The sequence below is a fragment of the Peromyscus maniculatus genome, chromosome 14 (assembly GCF_049852395.1).
Source record: "Peromyscus maniculatus bairdii isolate BWxNUB_F1_BW_parent chromosome 14, HU_Pman_BW_mat_3.1, whole genome shotgun sequence".
Lineage (NCBI taxonomy): Eukaryota > Metazoa > Chordata > Mammalia > Rodentia > Cricetidae > Peromyscus > Peromyscus maniculatus.
The window spans coordinates 54,519,257-54,541,369 of NC_134865.1; the positions used below are offsets into that span (position 1 = coordinate 54,519,257).

The 22,113-nt window shown below is 43.1% G+C and overlaps 1 protein-coding gene across 8 annotated transcripts in view; it reads left to right on the forward strand.

Moving 5' to 3' along the window:
• The window catches only part of Sipa1l1 (signal induced proliferation associated 1 like 1), a 309,410-nt gene that overhangs the window by 27,131 nt on the left and 260,166 nt on the right, over positions 1–22,113 (forward strand). The gene's annotated exons all lie outside the window — the stretch shown is intronic.

Sequence of the window (22,113 nt, forward strand, 5' to 3'; positions counted from 1 at the left end):
GAGCCCCTGGGACTGGAGTTACAGGTGATTTGTGAGCTGCTGTGTGAGTGCTGGGAACCGAACCCGGGTCCTCAGCAAGAGTAGTCAGTGCTCTCAACTGCCGAGCCGTTTCTCCAGCTCCTTATGCAAATGGTTTTTATAACATGTTTAAATGAGATCTTTGTCATGCAGCTGAGTTGTAACTTGATTTATAGTTTTCATAACTGATCAGAAAGCAGGTTTAACCACAGTAGGAGCTCTGGGCCGGCAGGCAGGAGTTTGAGTTAATTTTATCTGTAAAATTGAGGGTATAACTATGGGCAGGGTATGGAAGGATATGGAAATCTCACCCAGCAGCAAAAGTCTGTGGTGTGTATCTGCTCTTCATATACTTACTTGGCCTGTACAGATACTAAATACCAGATACTTCACTTATTTCATGTCTCAGTGCTGCCGCATGGAACTCCTCCCCTGAGATATGAGTGCCTTGGGAGCTGGTGTCTCTCCCTCCAGTGCAGGTGTTGAGTTTCTAGAGAGGACTTGCCATGGAGACACTTGCTGGCAGTCCCTGGTGAGCTTTGGAGGTCCCTTTTCTGCTAAGCAGGGATGTGTGGATCTTTGTGAGGCTTCTCAGTGTTGCTGAGAAAAAGTCTCCCAAGATGAGTAATGTCGAGACTGAGCTGTTTGTGACTGGTGGAAGCCGCTGCCTAAATTTGAGTTGCCCTGCATCCTCAGGTTTTCTCTTGATGGAAGGATTTTCAGATTTCATTGGGCAGTAGCAAAAGCATGGTTGGTCTAGCAGGCTAGCGTTCTTTCTGTGCTTCCGGCAGTGAAGTCACCAGTGCCAGGTGGACTCGAGACGTCCCCATAGGATCCCCCAGCCTGTTCTGGCAGCCATGTGCAGAACTGGTGGGTGGAAGTGCTGGGGAAGAAGTGCAGGTGTGGTTAGGTGGAAAGCCATTTTATTTTGATGCTGCTCCCCCAGCCCTGAACTGGGGAGCTGTTGGCTGGCAGTTAAGCCCCGCCAGTGAAGATGGCATTGAAATTCTTAAATCAGTGTGTGATTTGGCTTCTGTTTTTCATATCCTCTGGCCTCGAAGTTTTGCAGGTCTTGGTAATTTGGTCAGATATGGTCTAAAATGAAGTAGTGAGGTTTCCCAGCAGACTCCAGCTGCAGCAGGCTCATTACTGAAAGGCCATGCAGTGCAGTTGCAGTTTGATCTGAAGCTCTGCCACACCAATTGGCCGACTCTGAGGAGGGATCCCAGGCACTACCCCCCTTTTCCAGTTTGCATTTCTATCAGAGAGCCAGTGGCTTTGACAAAGTGTATGGAGATTGCATCTTTGATTAAACAGATGTTTTTTAGTCTTCATAGTGCACATATTTTAAAAATTAATTACCACCTTTCAGTCCATAGGTAAAAACCTTATTTAATTTGCTAAGATACTGACTACTAACTAATTACTAAGATTTTTGCAAAAAATGGAATCAAGCTGGGAGTGGTGTACGCCTGTGATCTCAGCACTGGAGGCAGAGGTAGGCAGATCTCTGAGGTTGAGGCCAGCGTGGCCTACAGATAGTGTTCCAAGACAGTCAGGGCTACATGTGAGACTCTGTCTCCAGCAGGGAAAAAAGGAAGGAAGAAAGAAAGAAAAAGAAAAGATCTTTGCTTTTAGGTTCATGGTCCAGTTTTATTTTATATTAGTACTCAGCTACTTTGACTGAGGTTTGTAATTCTGTAAGACTTCTTTTTGTTTTTTTTTTTTTTTTGAAACATAGGGAGTCAAATTCAGACATATTTTCATCTGCTTGGTATTAACTAAGAGGTGTCAATAGGGTTAACTTCATAGACAGAGAAGTGATGTGGAATGGCAGTTGACAGGCAGACTTTTGAAGGAGGCTTATAAAACTAAGGGGTGTGTGCTGGGTACCATCCTTCTAATTCCTACCACTTCGTGTATGTGCACCATGTGTGTGCAGTGCCTTGGATTGCAGTGTTCCAGCTCCCCGGAACTGGAGCGACAGGTGGTTGGTTGCGAGCTGTCATGTGGTGCTGAGGACCAAACTCTGGAAGAGCTGCCATTGCTCTTAACCTCTGCGCCATCTCACTAGTCCGTAGCACCAGCCACTTCTACTACGGAAATGCTTGGCCAGTCCCCTCCCCCTTCCTCTTTATTTCAAGTTTAAAAACATGGATCGTTTTCAAGAATAATCTCTCGACTTTGTGTTATGCCAAAGTGCTGCACTCAGAATCCTCTGGAGTTCATAGGACCAGTGTTCAGAAATGAAGTTTCCCCAGGCAGAAAGGGAACTGTGCCAAATAAAACCAGACATCTCTCACCTGCGCCAATCCAGAAGACCATGGAGAGACTGTGCTCATCTGAGCTTGTCATCATGTGTCTGCATACAGTGAGAACATATTTTAGAGAAGTAATCACAAATTGTCATTTATTTGTTTAGTTCTTTTCTTGTTTGAAAAGTAGTTCACAGATTGTTGTGAGCCACTATGTGGGTGCTAGGGTACTACTCACTATGTAGTCCTGGCCTGCAACTCACTATGTAGACCAGGCAGGACTTAAACTCATGGAGATCCATTTGCCTCAAGCCTCCAGAGTACTGGAACCAAAGGCATGTGCCACCAGGTCTGGCTGCAAATTGACTCTTAAAGTAACTACCTAGTTTGTCTAATTGATTATAAGGTATTGGGTAACTTATAAATCAGTTTCTGTTTATCTCTAAAAGGGTGACTTTCAAGTTTAAAAATCTATAAAAAGTTTTGAGTCCTTTGAAGCAGGGGCAGTGGTTATATTGTGACTCCTGCAGCCAGCTTAGGTAAGTGCATCCCCAGTCAACAGATGGTTTGCAGAGCTTAAATGTGCCAACAGACCGCTCAGGATTTCTACCACCACACGTGACACAGGGACCCAGTTCCTTTCCAGTCCACTCTGGCATTGATCAGACCCTGAAGTGTTTTTCTTTTTCCTTATTTACCCTGCATCACTCCTCTTTTTCTTCCTGCTTGGAGCACTTGGCCTTCTCATCACCGAAGCAACAGTTATTAAACTTCCTGGTCTCCAAAGCCGGTTGCACTATTAAAAATTACTGAGGACCCAAAACAGAACAAAACAAAACATCCTCAGTACAGGCCCCCACACACTAAAGAACTTTAAAAAAAAAAAAAAAAAAGCTTAACCGCTGAATCTGATACGCAGTCACAGAGTCATTTTTGAAGAATGGTTTCCATCAGGTCTTAGTGGTGGTTGCTCAAGACTGAGTCTTTTGAAACAAGATTTCATGTGTATGTGTGATTTGTCTTCATGTATGCTTGTGCCCCACCCAAGGTGCAGTGCCCAGGGAGGCCAGGAGAGGGAGTTAGAGCCTCTGGACCAGCGTTAGAGATTGTTGTGAGCCACTATGTGGGTTCTGGGAGTCAACCTCTGCAGGAGCAGCCAGTGCTCTTAACCACTGAGCCATCTCCTCTGGGTCTTTTGACTGTCTTTCACTAGTGACTTCTTCCACTCTGTGAGCCTGGACGTGAAGGGCAGCACCTGTTTGGAGTAACTTGTGGTGTAGATGGCACTGGCCTGTGGAGGTACCATGGAGAGAAGCCCCATCCTGTGATTAAAAGTCGGAAAGGAGGTAGTATCTCAGGCATGGCTTCGGTTCCTTAGCTGTGGAGCAAACCTTCCCCGCCCCCTCACCCAAGCTCTCACATGTAAAGTCCCTAAGCGTACAGGGTTATCATGTGGGTTGAAGGACTTTGTGAGCTATGGAGGGCTTTTCAAAACCAATTTTTCACTTGTTTCTATCCTAGAATATTTATCGTCTAACTTTCCTGGGGCTCATGGGTTATAAAGTGAAGTATTAACAGCTCTACTGAAATGTTCGGAGAAGACAGAATTGGGCAGAGGTAAAGCCTAGAGTCACTGTTGGTTGCCCACTTTCAGTCCTTGTGTACACTGAAGAGGGTAAGGAGGTGTGGTGTGGGACATAGAGATGTTTAGTTGCCTTAACAGAAGCAGAGTCTCGTTTTGTGCCTTCATGCTCTTTAAAAACCCAGCAGCTTCCCATACAAGGCAATGTCTCAGTGCCTCGGCTCTTTTAATACTTGCGTCTTTTCTTTTAGTCTCATTGTGATGGACAGTCTGTTTTATATGTATACATGCATTTTACTTTTAATGTTAATGAAAATTCATAATATATTTTTATTAAAACATTGGCTGATTGTTATTATTCAAATATTTTCTCAGTTGATCTTAGTTTCTCAAATACTAGGGATTGAAATTGTAAATGCGCCAATGTCTGGAATCTTACCTCTTTTGGTGTGTGTTGAAGCTTGAACCCAGGCCCTTGCACATGTTAGATAAGTACTCGACACTGAGCTATACCCTCAGCCTCTGAAATCTTAGGTTAAAAGCACTTTTGTATGTATGTGTATATGATGTTTGTCTGTATTTGTGTGTATGTGTGTCATGACTAGAAGACAATGATGGGTATTTATTGGTTCTGGTCTTCCACCTTAAGACATGGCCTCTAGTTGTTTGCCACCATGCCCAGGCTAGCTAGCCCATGAGCTTCAGGATTTCTCTGTTTCCACCTCCCACTTCTCTGTAGGAGTCCTGGGACTACAGGTATCTGCTACCATGGCCAGCTTGATATGGGTTATAGGAATCCAAACTCAAGCTTTCATGACCAATGATTTACCTACTGAGCCATAACTCCAGTGCCTGGGTGTTCTAATACTCTGTTCTGACTTCCCAGGCACTGGCATACCTGTGACGTGTGTGTGTGTGTGTGTGTGTGTGTGTGTGTGTGTGTGTGTGTGTGTGTGTGTGTAAACGTATATGCACACATAGAAGACACATATGCACATTTAAAAAATTTGATTAAAATTGATTTTGAAATGTTAAAAAAAATGGAGAAAGAAATACTTGAGAACCTTCAGCAGGCTGATATGTGTGATTTGGAAAATAGGATTCTAGCACTACTTCTCCTTACCTTGAATTATAAAAAGAATGTTCCAGAAGGGGTTGTTAGTCATGACAAAATGTTCGCTTGAGATTCTTTTTTTCAATTGATGAAGCTACCAGAGGTATCCTTAGAGTTTCTAAAGTACATTGAAATGTAAATATATATTTTCTCTTAAAGATCTATCTATCTATCTATCTATCTATCTATCTATCTATCTATCTATCTATCTATCTATCTATTTCACGAAATAAAAGAAATCTTTAAGATTTTTTTTTTTAATTCTCCAGTGGTAGAATATGGTAGAGCATTTTTGAGGTGCTAAGTTCAACCCACAACACTGCCCCCCCCCAAAAAAAAACCCTCAAAACCAAAAAAGTAAACAAAAAATTTCTGAGCCAAGAGTGAGGGCATACACTGGTAATCCCAGTACTTGGGCAACAGAGGTGGGCAATTCAGTCCAGCCAGGACTATATAACAAGTCTATCTTTTTTTTTTTTTTAATAGAGTTTATAGCAACCACACAGCCACAAAAGCTTCATGGTGGGGTTTATGTATTCTATCTTGAACAAACGATCCACTTCCACCCTCGATACAAGATTCCGAGATCCCTCCCCGATCAGTGGTTTTCACATGGTACCTCTAAAGAGTTTGTTGAGAATGTAGGCACCTAAGCCAGCCCTGGTGATGCAGGTCTATAGTCCTAGCTACTTTCCAAGACTAAACCAACAACAAAAACAAAACATGCTAGATGTGAGAGGACTGAGCAGAGGCCATAGCAGGCTGTCAGTCTTCTCTTAGAGATCAGGCCTCAATTTCGGTTTCCTGAGACTGAACAAGCAGTTTCTGAAAGAGCCAAAGGACAAATAGTCACTGGTGCCCCTGACCACAGGGACGAGGGAGACAGGACGCACCAAGCCTGGGCCACTGAGCCAGCCCCCTGGTCAGTACATGCCAAGCCAGGCAGCCTCCACAACAGCTCAAGGACAAAGCCTGGGACTTGTCTACGCCTGACCCAAAATGGAAAATTGTAGCCCTGACCAGCCCCCGACAAGCCCTGGCCAATTAGAACATACTAATATGATTGCCACTTGCTTAAGCCAATTATACCTAAAATGACCTAACTGCTCTAGGATCCCCTTGGCTGTGCTTAAAAGGAGCCTGTGAGCTCCTCTCGGGGTCTTCACCATTTTGCCTTTGTGTGGGACGGCAGCCCCCAGCATGCTAGAATAAAAGATTTATTTTTATTTGCATATATGAGTGTTTTGCCTGTGTGTGTGCACAGAGGCCAGAAGAGTACACTGAATGTCCTGGAACTAGATGTGAGCTGCTATGTGGGTGCTGGGAACTGAACTTTGGTCCTTTGCAAGACCAGCTAGATCTTTTAGCCATCTCTCCAGCCCCCAAATGTGTATAAATATTCTTACTGTGGGCTTGAGTGAGTGTTCGCAGGAGCTGTGTGGGGGCTGGTTTCACATGGCCTGTGTGTCCTTGTGCCTCCTTCCTCGTGAGTGACAAAGCTTCTAAGCTCTCACTCAGTGTCTTTGCTGCGTCTTAAGCTTGTGACATGGCTGAAAGTTAGACCCACATCTATATATAGATGGGTGCTCAGGCTTGTTCAGAGGTTAGGAAACATGGTAAACTGTAGTTTCGCTACTCTCGTCTCGACACACTCCTGGCTTCATTGTTTTAGAGGAAATACTTACGGCCAGCATATGTTTTGTGGTTGACAGCAGAGATAGATGTGTGGACTTTGTTTCATTAGGACTTAGTTGGGGCACTGGCGAAATCGTAGGGCAGGTAAAAGCGCTTGCTGCCAAAAAATATCCAAGTTTGATCCCCAGAGAGCACGTGGTGGGAGGAGAGAAGTGACTCTCACAAGTTGTCCTCTCACCTGCATGCGTGGCAGGAGCATCGCCACAATGCACACTAACTTACTAACTAAATCAAAGTAACGAACACTAACAGCACAAATCAGTACATTCTTAAAAAGTAGTTGGCCCAGGAAGGAATTGGATGATAGGGACTTGGAGCTGGTCGGGACACCAGTGAGTGTTGAGACACATGTCAGATGTGGAGCAGTCTGCTCTGAATAACACATGTGAAGTTGGGTTCTGTCTTCTCCTGTTTCTCAGTTTGTGAAATCACTTGGCTGGGTCCAGAGGCAGCATTGAGCTTGCTTGCCACCTACATGGGCTGCCTTTAAAGGGACACTCTTTAGAATTCACTTCCTTTTCCAAATCTTAAAATTGGTTGTTTTTGCCTCTGTTCTCATTTTCGTGTTTGGCTTATGGAGTACTCGTGTTTTTCAGTGACAAAGAGTGACTAAGGAGTTTGTCCTGTCTCACTGTGGGGATGCCACATGCCTAGCTTGCAGTTTGCACTGCTCTGCACTTGAGTGTAATTAATCCCTGCGAGTTCATTCCTGCAGCCTCTCAGCTGAGGGGAAGTGATGCTAAGTTGTTTGGCGCAGGATGTGAGTGTAAAGACTTCTTTTTTCCAGTGCCGAATGTCTTCCGGTGGTAGTAATGTTGATTGCACAACCACAGGTTCGGCTTTACAAGGGTGGAGTGAGTAGTGGCTGCCCACGTCCCATGGAGTCTACTTTGAAAATCACTGTGGAGCTCTCTTGCCAGCCAGTCTTAGACAAATGTTAGGATCAAGCCAAATGTTACCACTATTTCAAAAACATACGACATGTATTCTTCAACTTTTCCCTGGATTCTCGTCTCCCGTCTTCCTTACTTCTTTTGGTTCTTGATGTTTTTGTGATTGAAAGTTGTTCCGCAAAAACAGCCCTTAGGAGTGCTTCGCCCTCTGTAGTGGTTCTCAACCTGTGGGTAACGACCCCCTTGGGGTCACACATCAGATATCCTGCATATCAGGTATTAACATTAGGATCCAAAGCAGTAGTAAAATTACAGTTATGCGGCAGCAATGAGATAGTGTTGTGGTCGGGGTCACCACAGCACGAGGAACTGTATTAAAGGGGTTGCAGTGTTAGGAAGGTTGAGAACCACTGGTCTCGAGACTGGGTAGAGGAATGACTGGTAATCCATCAGGGCAACCATGTTTTAGGTATGAGGAACTGTGTGTTTTGTGCTACGGCGGGTGACAGAAGAACTCAAGTGGAATACCTGGGATCTTGGGCACACTATGTATTTTTTAGGCAGATGTGAATACTTGTGAAAAAAATTGTTTTATCAATTGATATTTGCAGAGTTTCTTCGGAAATTGATGTATTGAGTTTTTTTTAACCACACATTTAAAAATTAGATTTTATTTATTTTGTGTGTGTGTATGAGTGCATATGTGTGCTATGTGTGTGTGACTGCATGTTTGCTGTGTGAGTACATATGTATGCTGTGTGTATGTGTGAGAGCATATGTGTGTGTGAGTGTGTATGTGTGTGAGTGCATATGTATGCTCTGTGTGTATGAGTGCATATGTGTGCTGTGTGTATGTGAGCGCATATGTGTGCTGTATGTGAGCGCATATGTGTGCTGTGTATGTGTGTGAGTGCACATGTGTGCTGTGTATGTATGTGAGTGCATATGTACGCTGTGTACGTTGTGTGTGCACTCGTGTGTGTGTGTGTGTGTGTGTGTGTGTGTGTGTGTGTGTGTGTGTTTGTGTGTGTATGTGTGTGTGTGCTGTGTGAGTAGGTTTGAGAAGAGTTGGCAGGGTCAGCTCTGGCCTTGCACTGTGTGGGTTCTTGAGACGGAGCTCTGGTGGTCAGGCTTGGTTTGGCTGATTGGTACTTGGCAGCAAACACCTTCCCGCTGAGTCATCTCACTGGCTCACTAATGCTTTAATTGCCTTTCTCCAGTTTGTACATAACATAGCTGTTTTAAGTTTCGTCGGTACAGTTGTTTATATACATTTATCATGTGCTATACTCACAATAATTATCTGTAAACTTATTTAGATAAACCAAATGCAGTGAAAAGTATTTTTTTTGATGGAGGCTTCAGTGCCGATAACAGTAGATTTTTATTTATTTAATGTTATTTTACATTTTATTTTTCCTAAAGAAATGTTACGCCAAGTTTCAATAGTAAGTGGAATCGAAATGCAAGGTGGGAAGTGAGGACTTGGTTCTCTGTAGAGATTCTTTTTTAGGGTGTCATGTCTCTCTCCCTACAAGGGGCAGGGCTCTTTCCTCTGGCATCTGCATCTCTCTATCAACTTAAACTTCTAGAGGCCATGCTTTCAACTACTGGTCTCTGGATTTCTTTGTCCCATACGGTGAGGCTGTAGCTGTTCTACAGTTCACTTTTATCGACATTCTTTTGTTGTTGTTGTTGTTGTTTCTTCTGGTTTTTCAAGACTGAATTTTTTCTGTGTAACAGTTCTGGCTGTCCTGTATCTTGCTCTGTAGACCTGGCTGGCCTCAAACTTAGAAATCCACCTGCCTCTGAGTGCTGGGATTACAGGTGTGTCCCCGCTAGTGACTTTGTCTGTCACTAGCAGAATCCTGAATGTTGTTGGCAGCCGCATGGGACTCAAGGAGCATGCTCAATTTTCCCAGCTCACTTTCCTGAGACGGCAACTTCCTTGTCATCTAAGTTTTTACAATTTTAGTCATCAAAAGGTAGTTTTTGCTCTGATAATTTTGGTAGAACCATAAAAGCTCAAAGGTAAAACAAACCTGGGCGTTGGTGAGTTCTTGTTTCCTCTTGTCAGCCTCCCTCAGGGTTCCGAATCCCACAGTTCCGAACCGCTTGCTTCCTGGCTTCCCCACTATGGCCACTGTGGTCTTCTCTTTACCACTATTTGGGATGGCTTGGGTTTTCACCTTTGGTGAATCTTTAATTTTTGAAATACGTTCCTTTCCTCCCATGTGTGCATGTGAGTCTGCCTGTCTGCCTGTCTCTTGCTGTCTCTGTCTACACAATTGGGATGTAAAACAAAATTTATTTTATAGTTGTGTGTGGGAGCATACTGATTTTCACATCGTGTGTGTGCTCTTTTGTCTGGTTAAATTAATCAGCCCAAACAGTTGTTTTGTAAATTCTCCTGTGTTTTCTTTGTAAATGAAGACATTACCCAGCCAGACATGGTGGCGAACCCTTTAATCCCATTCCTTAGGAGGCGGAGGATCCTGGTCTGCACAGAGAGACTGTCTCAGCACCCTCCGCCCCCTCAAAAAGACCCCCAGGTTTTCATCCCGGTTGTTAAGAATTGCACTCCTGTTTCTGCCTCACTGCTGTGGCCAGGAACCCCAGAACCACTTTGGCGCTCATGTTTTCCTTTGTCTTAAGAGAGAAGAATTCAGTCTTTTCCTTGATGATTTCTGCTGCTTTTAATCCCCCTCTCCTGTGTTCTCCCTCCCTCCCTCCCTCCCTCCCTCCCTCCCTCCCTCCCTCCCTCCCTCCCTCTATTTCTTCCTTCCTGTCATTCATTCATTTAGGAAGTCCTCTACCAGGCCTCATTCCTAGTTTGTGGTGTTTTTTTAAATTTAAAGATCTTTATTATGGGTGGCTGTGGATTTTGTCAAGTGCCTTACCTGAGCTGTTCCTGTGTGTTCTCCTCTCCATTTTGTTAGTGTGTGGATGGATATAGCCGCTCCCCAGTGTTGGACTGATCTTGGTTATGGGGATAAGCATTGCTTCTTCATGAGGAAGCCTTTTATATGTAATCCTGGATTTCATTTCCTACAATTTTTACCAAACTTCTTTGTGTCTTTGCTCAAGGGATACAGTACATTTTGAAACTGATCATCAAGTTTCACATTAGCATTAGTCTAGCCTTGTAAAGCAGGGTAGATGGCAGTTCTTATCCATTTCTTGAGGAAGTTTGTATAATATTGATATTCCTTCCCTTTTGAATGTCTGATAGAATTTACCACCGAAATGGTCTGGATTTGGAATTTTCATGTTTTGATAGATTACATTTCTTTAAAATATATAGGACTATTTAGAAGTTCTCTTTCTTGTATCAGTTTTTTTTTTTTTTCATGTAAGTTGTATTTCTGGGCATAAAGTTATGTACTGTATTTAATGTGTATCAGCTTTCTGGCTTCTAGCTTTGTTCTCTTTTCCTCCTCCATTTCTAACACTGACCATTTGTGTTTTGTTTCTTCCTTGGTTAGTCTTATGGGACATTTTAAGTTTGGGCGATTATGTTAAAGACAAAGCTTTTGGTATCCACTTCTGTTCTTTATTATTTTCCTCCTATCAGACATTCTTTTTCTTGTTTCTAAAAGTTAGCCTTAGGTCATTGGGTGAGACTTGTTTTCTCTCTGCCTTTCTTTGCTTAGTTAGGTAGCTGCTAAATAGGAATTCATATAGATTTGATTTTACTGTCTTCATGACTGCCAGTTTGTTGTGGGGCTAATGATTGCATAAAATGTTTTAGGAACTATTTTCTTTCTTTTTTTTTTGTGTATGTGTATTTTGAGATTTTTTGTTACTCTATTATTCCAGTTGTTGTTGTTGTTATTATTATTATTATTATTATTGCAAATGAACCCATTAGATTTATTACATAGAACACAGATTTCCTTGACCCAGGATTCGGAGACTGAGTTATTACCATCTCAGTGAGTCATTTAATTACACTGCCTGTTTCTTCACCTGGAGTGGGAAATGTAAACCTTGCACAGTTGTTGAAGGCAGAAGTTAATGGGATAGGAGCATGTATAAAGGTTGTGAAGAGGACACTATGTAAGAGATGCGGTGACTATGTCAGGACTGATTATTGTGCTTATGTTTTTTGTAAGTAACTTGTCGTATTCTTTGAGAAGTGTTGCTCATTTCCTTAACTCCTTTTAACCCGTTTGCTCCCCACTTGAAGGGAGATTAGACTCCTAAGTGCTCGTAATGCTGCTACCTAAGAGAGGCTCAGGAAGGCTCCGGGTCCAACCTGGCGTTTTGGGATACTTTGCGGTGACTCTGCCAAGTGTCTGCTCTTATGAAATTGGGTCTGGATGCCAGCTAGTTCTGGTGTGCCTGCTCTAATTAGCTTGCCCAGAAAGCAGGGCTCTAAGGGAACAAGAGACAGGCTCATAAGGCTTTTTGGAATGGAAAATAGAACCCCAAAATTTTGCAGTTACAGCTGGTAGAGAGCCACAGATATGAGCTGTGGGATGTGAGGACATGTCAAGTGGAGTAGGTATAATGTGGCTATTTTACAGACTTTTCATAGCCAGCTCTATTGAGGAACCCCTCCACCCCCCATCCCCGACTCCCCTGCTAGGGTTTTTCCTGTAACAGCTCTGGCTGTCCTGGATCTCGCTTTGTAGACCAGGCTGGCCTCACAGAGATCCGCCTGCCTTTGCCTCCTGAGTGCTGGGATTAAAGGAGTGTACCAGCACTGTGCCATGATCTCTCTCTTTTTAAGAACTTATTTTATGTGTCTGGGTGCTTTGTTTGCATGTCTGACTGTACACGATGTGCATGCCTGGTGCCTGTGGAAGCCAGAAAATGGTGTTGGATCTTCAGGAACTCAAGTTATGGATAGTTGTGAGCCACCAGGTGGGTGGGTGCTGGGGATTGAACCTGCATCCTCTGGAAGAGCAGCCAGTGCTTTTAACCACTGAGCTCTCTCTCCAGCCCCTCTGCTTGACATGTTAATTGCCACAATGCTTGTGTGGTCATTGCCATAGGCCTTGGCCACTTAGTCCCTCTTATGTGCTGTGCACGGGAGTCTGTCTGTCTGTCTCTCTTATTTATTTTTAATTTTATAATTTGGTTTAATTTTACATATCAGCCACGGATTCCCCTGTCCTCCCTCCTCCCTCCCCCCAGCCCACCCCCATTCCCGTCTCCTCCAGGGCAAGGACTCACATGGGAGTCTCTTAAAGCATATTTCAGAATTGAGGAGAAAAGGAAGTTTTCCCACTGTTAATTTGGAAAACTGGAATAAAAGGAGTCTTAATAATTGCTGTTATTAACATAACATGGTTGGTCTTTGGACTAAGTTTAAAGCATTCATTGGCATAACTTATTTAGTTAGTTTCAAGTTCTCTTTTCCCAGTTAGTGTATTTGGAAAACACTAGATTATAGAAGAAATGCTAAGTTTATAATAGTTTTATTAATGTTGGAGTTATTAATATGTTAGAAATAGTTTTTTTTTCCCCAAGTAGAAAGTTGAGCTGTGTAACTCTGCCCTTTGGTAGTAGTTGATGCCGTGTGTAAGCCGCTTCGGTGCTGACAACCGTGGGGATCTGCTGCTGGTCTGGTGAGGGTCTGTGGCCCCAGTGGTTCTCGGGGCGATTGTTCTCGTAGGACCTTCTTCTCACTGGAGGAGGCTGTTGAGTTAGGAGTTGGTTGGCAGCTGCAGCATGGTGACAGTTCTGTTTGTTTCTGTTCTCTGTGTGCTCATCAGCCGGCTTTTCCTTGCCACCCTCGTCTCTGAATGTATTTCTGGTGTCTAAATCATGTTTCCTTCCTGTGGCCCAATTCCTTTGCAGCCCACAATATCCATTGTGATGCTGTGAGGAATATTCACATACACCTTTACAAAGACAGAGGAAGTCTACTTGAATTTTATTGTATCTTTTTGTTACTAACTTGAATAATTTTTTAAAAATTTATTTATTTTTATTTTATGTCTTCATATATGTCTGTGAACTACGTGTGTAGTATCAGTGGAGGCCAGAAGAGGTGGCAGATCCTCTGGAACTGGAGTTAGCAGACAGTTGTTAGCCAGCATGTGGGTGCTGGGAACTGAACTCTGGTCCCCTGCAAGAGCAGCCAGTGTTTGGTATGGCAATGCACTATTACTGTGTGAGCCAAGCTTTTGGGGTAGTTTTAGGTTAGCCGTCTTGTACTGGATGTTGGAAGCTGTAACTAGACAGAATAAGCTCTGGTTTCCCAATAAGCAGTGGTACCACTTAAAAATTTGCCCCACCCTTTGTAAACATATAGCAGAGGAGCAGCAATAGCCGGAGCCAAAACCTGTTCAGAGAATTGAGAGAGGGAGAGGGATATGCTTGCCTACAGCTGTGGGAGGGTGACTCATTGTTGGAGGTTGTCAGTCACTTTAAGAATGTGTTTTTCCCCTCCCTTCTCTGTAGGAATTAATATCTGCATTGGAACAGTGTAAAATTGATCTCATGGTTTCTCTGGGTAAAGGTTTTTTATTAGTGAGAATCACCTGAGAGATGTTACAGCATTTAAAAGTTCTAGTCTGCTCTTGATTTAATTAAAGGGGAGAGTATTTTAATTTCTTGAAAAAGCACATATCGAACGCCCATGTGAGAAAGGGATGATGTCTGTTCCCCAGGGAAGGACCAGGATGGGTTTATGAGCTACTTAACAGCCTTGGAGGGGAGCTACTGCCTGGGCCTGTGGATAAGAGAGAGGCCAGTGCCCCAAGAGAGTCTGTGTGGCCATTGTGCCATTTAGAGAATATTAGAGATGCTGTCTCTCAGTAAATAAGGGGAGAGAGGTGTTGTTGGATTTTCTTTTACTTTTTTGGGGCCACCCAGCTCCCTAATAAATCACACACGGAGGCTATTCTTACTTAGTAATTACTCAGCCTTACCTTGGCTTGTTTCTTGCCAGTTTTCTTAACTTTAAATTAACTGGTATGTCTTTTGCCTCTGGGCTTTCCACCTTCCTCTATTTCTGTAAACCTTTCTTTCTTACTTCATTGCTGGTTGTGTAGCTGGGTGGCTGGTCCCAGATGTCCTCCTCCTTCTCTGGCTACTTCTTTCCTAGATTTCTCCTTCTATATATTCTCTCTGCCTGCCAGCCCCGCCTATCCTTTCTCCTGCCTCACTATTGGCCATTCAGTTCTTTATTAGACCATCAGGCGTTTTACATAGGCAAAGTAACACAGCTTCACAGAGTTAAACAAATGCAACATAAACAAAAGTAACACACCTTAAAATAATATTCTACTACTTCCCCCTTTTTATCTAAATAAAAATGAAAGTTTTTAACTTCAACATAATAAAACTACGTACAACAAAAGCAGTTATCAAGTAACAATTAATTTACAATACTGAGTCCATTTATATTTAGCAAATTCAGAGAAAGCACTCTACCATCCACCCCATCTTAGTGACTCCAAAGTTTTACATAATTTACTCTATCATAATTAAGGAAAACTGCAACTATAACTATTTAGTCTTCAATTCCATCAAAAACCCAGAAGGATGTAGTATTATCTAACAACAGAAACATTTGGCTGCCTGGACAGTCACCCAAAGTTCCTCTGCAACATTGGGGCATTCATCTTCAACCTATAGGGCCAGAATATCTGGCAGACTTTTCTATGAAGCAGGAATTTTGGACTGTCTTGACTTGTTTTGGCAAAGTTTGTCAGTTGCTTTCCTCTATATCCCACAGAATATCTGGCAGACTTCTGTGAAGCAGGAATTTTGAAGGACCGTCCCACCTTGTTTTGGCAAAGTTCAGTTGTCACCTTCCTGTGGGTCCTACGTGTTTATACAACATACTGTCAAGCAGTCCAGGCAAGAGCAGTTTCTTGCCACTGACCTTGCCACATTGAAAGCAAACTCCTTAAGGAGTTTCTTCAATCCCCACCATCTTCTCTGAAGTAAATTGGTGCTGCCAGGAGCAGATGTGTTTCATTGTCATAAAAAACTTTAACAAAACATTCTAAATGCCATTGTCTATAGGTCTTTGAAGTATTTGAAGACCATCTATCTAAAATATATCTATTTAACATACCTAACATATCTACAAATTTGATTGTTATAAATGACTAACTACTGACCTATGTTTCTTGATTGTCCTATATAGGTTATAATAATAGCTTTCAAAAACTAGGACCTTACCTTACATTTTTAAATGAACTGCATAGTTACAAAACCTTAAACAAGAGTAGAAACACATATACAATATGTGGTAACAAAAACCTTAAATTGTATCAATATATAAAAATCCTTTAGAAAAGAGTGGAAACATATATACAGTATAACAAAAATAGCTTTAAATTTTATCAATATTCTGTATTTCTCTAAATGATAACAAACATCCATAACCCACCAAATAGCCAAAGACCACCCACCCTGATCTCTTGGGAATGTGGGCGTAGTATTCTCCAGACTGCTTCCTGCTGTCTGTGGATGAAGTATCTTTAGGGTCCCAGAGAGAAAATTGGAGATAATGGCCAACTCCTAGGAAGACCAGCAGTAACCTTTGCTTATAGACATCACCTGTCAAGATTCAGGAGGTCTTGCCTGATCAAACCTGATCTATATTAACCCCAAAGGAATCCACAGCCTCTCATCTCCTGTGGGAACACAACTCCAAAGCATTTTTTTATTTCCATTTGACAAATACATTTTTTGACTTCTGTTTTAAAGTTAAGATATCCCTAAAGTATCTAGGTTCGTTCAATTTTGCAGTCCTGTTCATAAGCCCATGTCTGCCGGAAGCTGTCACTTGGCCAACAACATTAAAAAAAAAAATTCAAAATCAACACAATAACATAAAGGATCCAGACTCTCTGTGTATTTCCAACTACGTGGCTTTTTTCTTTTACTCTCTTTAAAGACTTTATTTTATAAACTATTCATTTTTTTTTCTATGACTATACCCCTTTTCTTTGTTTCTTAAGCCTATGCACATTTTTTTTTTTTTTTCCGAGACAGAGTTTCTCTGTGTAGCTTTGCTTTGCGCCTTTCCTGGGACTCACTTGGTAGCCCAGGCTGGCCTCAAACTCACAGAGATCTGCCTGGCTCTGCCTCCCGAGTTCTGGGATTAAAGGTGTGCGCCACCACCGCCCGGCTGCCTATGCACATTTTAAAATACACTGGGACCTGGTTAGAGGTTTTCTGTCTGGACATCTTTTATTGTGTATCTTTTAGCTTTTTTGACTGCATGAACAAACTTTAAACTACTAAGTGGACCTCTGCTCGTGGCTTTGGTGGCTGTCTCTGCCCACTTCTTGGGTTGGGAAAGCTAAGTTGATAGCTAACGAGTTGTTCAGAGGTTTGTGCAAGAACTGCATTCAACCTTCCTAGAGCTCTAAAACGCCAATGCTTGCACTGTGGCAGGTGTTTTTATTTAGTTTTTTTTTTTTTTTTTTTTTTTTTTCCTGCTACTTAATGTACTATAGCTGCCCAAGGGCTCACTATCTGGCAGAAATTGTCTAGCAGAAATTTTTTTAAAAATTTTAATTTTTTTAAATCTTAATTTTTTTAGCCTCTATGGAAATTCAAGTGCCATGTTGGTATGCCAAAATTTTTTACTCTTTTTGAGGGGCCTGCCACCCAGCTCCCAAATAAACCACACATGAAGACTTACTCTTTTTTTTTTTTTTTTTTTTTGGTTTTTCGAGACAGGGTTTCTCTGTGTAGCTTTGCGCCTCTCCTGGAACTCACTTGGTAGCCCAGGCTGGCCTCGAACTCACAGAGATCCGCCTGGCTCTGCCTCCCAAGTGCTGGGATTAAAGGCATGCGCTACCACTGCCCGGCTGAAGACTTACTCTTAATTAAAAACATCCGGCCTTAGCTTGACTTGTTTCTAGCCAGCTTTTCTTAACTTTAAATTATCCCATCTACCTTTTGCCTCTGGGCTTTTTCCTTTTCTTATTTCTGTATATCTTATTTTCACTCTTACTCCATGGCTGGCTGTGTGGCTGGGTAGATGACCCCTGATGTCCTCCTCCTTTTCTCCCTCCTTCCCTTTCTCCTAGATTTCTCCTTCTATTCATCCTTTCTGCCTGCCAGCCCTGCCTATTCTTTCTCCTGCCTTGCTATTGGCCATTCAGTTCTTTATTAGACCATCAGGTGTTTTAGACAGGCACAGTAACACAGCTTCACAGAGTTAAACAAATGCAATTGTAACACACCTTAAAATAATATTCTACTACAGAGAGACTTAATACCAGAGGTGGCAGTAAGCAGTGGACCTGTGTTTCAGTAGCAGGAGCTATGGACAGATTGAGAGGCTATGGATGGATAATTGAACTATGGAAAGATGATTGAGGAGCTGTGAACAGATGATTGAGGAGCTATGAAAAGATAATTGAGGAGCTGTGGATGGATTGAGGTGCTATAGGGATGATTAAGGAGTATGGGGATGATAGGGGAACTATGGACAGATTGAGGAGCTGTGGACAGATTGAGGAGCTGTAGGGATGATTGAGGAGCTCTAGGGATGATTGAGGAGCTGTGGACAGATTGAGGAGCTCTAGGGATGATTGAGGAGCTGTGGACAGATTGAGGAACTATAGGGATGATTGAGGAGCTCTAGGGATGATTGAGGAGCTGTAGGGATGATTGAGGAGCTATAGGGATGATTGAGGAGCTGTAGGGATGATTGAGGAGCTTTGGACAGATTGAGGAGTTATGGACAGAAATGGCAAAGGCACATGTCAGGAACAAGAGCTTTGGATTTGCTGCAGTATACACTACAGAAAGGCACATGATTGTGACAAAGCTAGTGTGCATGCTTTTTGTCTTATTTTTATTTTTGACAGAATCATACTTGTGTACAGTGCTCTGTGACCACATTTGTCCACCACTCCCTTGCTCTTCCCCCGTCCTGCCACTCTTCTTTCCATGTAGTCACCCTCCTGCCACCGCCCCTCCCTCCTTCCCTCCTTCCCTTCCTTCTTCACATCCTGTCCTCCCTCCCTTCCTCTTTCTTGAAGGCCTCCTGTAGATGTTGAAGCTATGGTATTTTTGTCATTGCAGTGGTCTCCTCACATCCAGAAGATGGCGAGGACCCCTCATACCTCTGCCCATTTCTCTCAGTCTTTCCACTCCCTCTTCCTCAAGGTCCCTGCATCTTTGGAGAGAGTGATAAGATGTCTTATTTGGGGCCAAGCACTCAACAATCACTGTCTTTCATCACCCTGACTGTTACCCACTGGTACAAGACTTCTCTGACCAAGGCTGAGAGCTTCACTAAAGTGTGGTTATAAACAAACATTAAGAAGTTCCATTTAACTACCATTTGTCAAAACATCACTAGTATAGTATCCCATAGGTCCTGTGAACTCCCTAGCTGTAAGCTTTTTGACTAATTCTACAGGGCTAGTCTTGTGTTCTCTCCCATGGGGTGGACCTCGGATCTAATCAGGAAGCACTTGTTTACCCCCAAAGCATTCAAGACACTATTGGTTGTATCTTGCCAGGAAGCTCCTGTGTCCAGTATCTAGAGTGTGCGATGTCTTCAGCAGCAGGATCTTTCCATGTAGTTCTGGTGGGTACTTGAGAGCACTGGCAGGAGCCTGTGGAGTTTCAGGAGACTCTAAGGATTCTCTGGCCAACAGCTCATAAGGAGGTGTCCTGCAACTGGCACTTGGATTTTGGTTTGAAAATCTGTGACTCCTGGTAGCAGCTGTAACCACAGTGCAGAGGACTGTCATTTCAGCTCCTTTCAAACAAAAGCAAAGCTAGTGTTGTGACAGCTCCTAGTGCTTTAGGTGCTTCCGGGTCATTTCTTCTGACAGTAGCAATGCTGTAGGGTGGTTAGTATTGCCACTCCATCGTACAGGTGAAGAACTGAAGCAGAGAGAGGTTAAGAAACTTCCCTGAGATTAAGTAGGGGGATGTGACCCATGCCTGGTCCAGGAGAGTGCCCTCTTCTTTGAGGCACTGTATTGGGAAGTGTGGCAAAGCTGGATGCTTATGTAGTGCCTCAAATGCCTCATAAGACATGTGTGGGCTGGAGATGCCATTTGGTAGAGCACCTGCCTGGCATGCATGACAGCCTAGGCTCGATCCCCAGCACCACCGAAAGCCCACCACGATGCCCTGCACTCCTGGAAAGTGGAAAGTGGAAACAGATGTGCCAGGAGTTTAAGGTCCTCCTCTGCTACGCAGTGAGTTTTGAGGTCAGACTCGGCTAAGACCCACCTCCAAGTGAGGATTTGAGCCGCATTCTCTCATTTCTTTTAAATGATTTGTGTTTCTTGCCTTTGGAATGACTTTCCCCCTCAACCTAATAGATTTCTACTCAGTTAAACACTCGTAGCTCCTCCATTAATTACTTTTTCTTTCTGGGCCTTTTTGAATCAGCCAGGAAGAAGATCCTCCCTGGGGCCTCCACGCCCTTGGCCAGTGCTGTACATCCCACGCAGTACTCAGCAAGTGGCCGTCTTTATCCACTTCCCTCCATTTCTTATTCTCAGCCAGACTTAAAAGGCTTGCAGTCAGAGTGTGTTCTTTTGTTTCTCTGGTGTTAGGCGTGTGCTGTTGCTGCATAAGGATCTGTTAAGCTGAAAGATAGGGAGGGTCGTGAGAGTTCAGGGGTGCTGACTTACTTCTCTGTCTTCTTGTTCAGATAGGGGTGTTTGCAGCACCCCGTAAGTGGGCTGGAGAGAGGGCTCAATGGTAGAGTGCTGGCTGCTCTTGAAGAGGAGACCAGGTTTGGTTCCCAGCACCCAGTTGATGTCTCACTGTCTGTAACTCCAGTTCCAGGAGTTCTGATGCCTTCTTGTGGCTTCTATGCTCACTGTGTGTATATATGCAGGAAAAATAGCCATACACATAAAATAAAAATGAAGAAATCTTGTAAACTAGAAAACTACTTGAGACGATACAGTAATTCATGCTACAGTGCTTTGGCTGTGGGAATTTCTTGTGACAATACAGGTGGAGATTATTGAGGCTTTGTGTGGGACTGTGAGTTGGGTTGTTCTTCATGGAGGTAACATTTCATGTGGCAGAGGACACACGAGCTGAGAAAGCAGTGGGAACCTGGACAGAGATGACAGAGAAGGGTGCACACACGCTGACTCCCTTACTCTGCTCACTCTGAAAAGAGAGCCTCTTGTGCCTACAGGCTGCACTTAGTGCAGCCCTTTCGGGCGTGAAAAGAGTCTCCAAAGGTTCAGTTTCTTTCAGAAAGATGTTTAATGAAATGTTTGCCATGTTGTGGTTTAGATTGATGGTAAGTCCCTAGCACATGCAGTCTGAGATTCAAATGCTTAGAATGTCTTTTTAGTGGTAAACTGCTGCTAAGAAACAGGCCCATTTGTTCTGAATTAAACTTAGCCTGCAGAAACTCCTTAAAATCCTGACGCCACGAAGAACCTCCTATGTAAGGAGCACGTCTCTTGTTGCCGTCCAGGCTGAGGTCCCCTTCGGCTGTCTCCCTCAGATGAGCAGGGCCCTTGAGCATTGTGGTATGGACTCGTGGGTTTGATCCAGTTTCTCTCTCTTTGTGGAGACTCACTCTGATTGATGTGGGGAATTAGATGCAGATAGAGGCAGGGTTAATTGCCTGTGTGGAAAGAAAGTGATAAAAGACTCTTCATGGTGGAGGAGGATGTTGGAATCCAGAAAATCTCTTTGTTAAGACGTGTCTCCCAAAATGCTTCTAAGGTACAACCTAGAGGCCTAAAAATGATGCCTTGAAACTAGAGGTGCCCAGCTGAAAGTTTTCTTCTTTAGACATTCAGCTTAAAGTTGGCTTTGTCTTCAGAAGTGCTGGAGAAAATACCTTGGTCAGTGTCGTGCATAACTCACTATTTTACTCATCCTAATTATTCTGGGCCCATAGACTGTCCTTTTGGTAGCGTGAGGTATGGGCCTGGCGCCATCCTAGGTCTACACCCAGTGGCTGGCTTTCAGTTTGGGACTTGATTTTGGGCCCTGATAAATTCTGGTATCTAGGATAGCATTATTAGGTATGGTGGGAACCTCTGTGTGGTTAAAAACTTCTAGTTGGCACATTAAGAGAAAGTAAAAAGAAAGAGGTGAAATTAATTTTAATACTTGTCTAACTATCATGTAAACATGTAATCGTAAATGAATTAATTATATAACTATTTCATATACTTTTGTTCATGTTAAGCCTTTAAAACCTGTTGTAATTTTATACTTCAGCACATCTTACTTAGTTTTGAGTGGTGTCATCTCCAGTGGCTAATAGCCTCTCACACTGAGCGATGTAGGGCTGTGAGTGTATCTGGTCTATGGATGAAGTGTAGTGGACGTCTGCTCAGTAAAGAAGGGAATTGGAAGGGAGTGGGGAGAAGGGCAGTAGAGGTAGAAGAAAATGGTGGAGCTTCGAGGTAACTAGACAAAGGAGAAGTTACTCGTTTGGGTGTTCTGGTACTTCTGAGCTAGAACAGTGACTAGATGATGTCTTTAAAGTCTTAGTTCAAGATTATTTCTAAATGTGTTACCTTGTTGATTTAAGGCATGTAGCAAGAATCTTAAATGGTCTTATTAATAAAAACAAACCTGACCCAGGTATTGGGGTGAACGCTGGAAGATCAGAGAAGC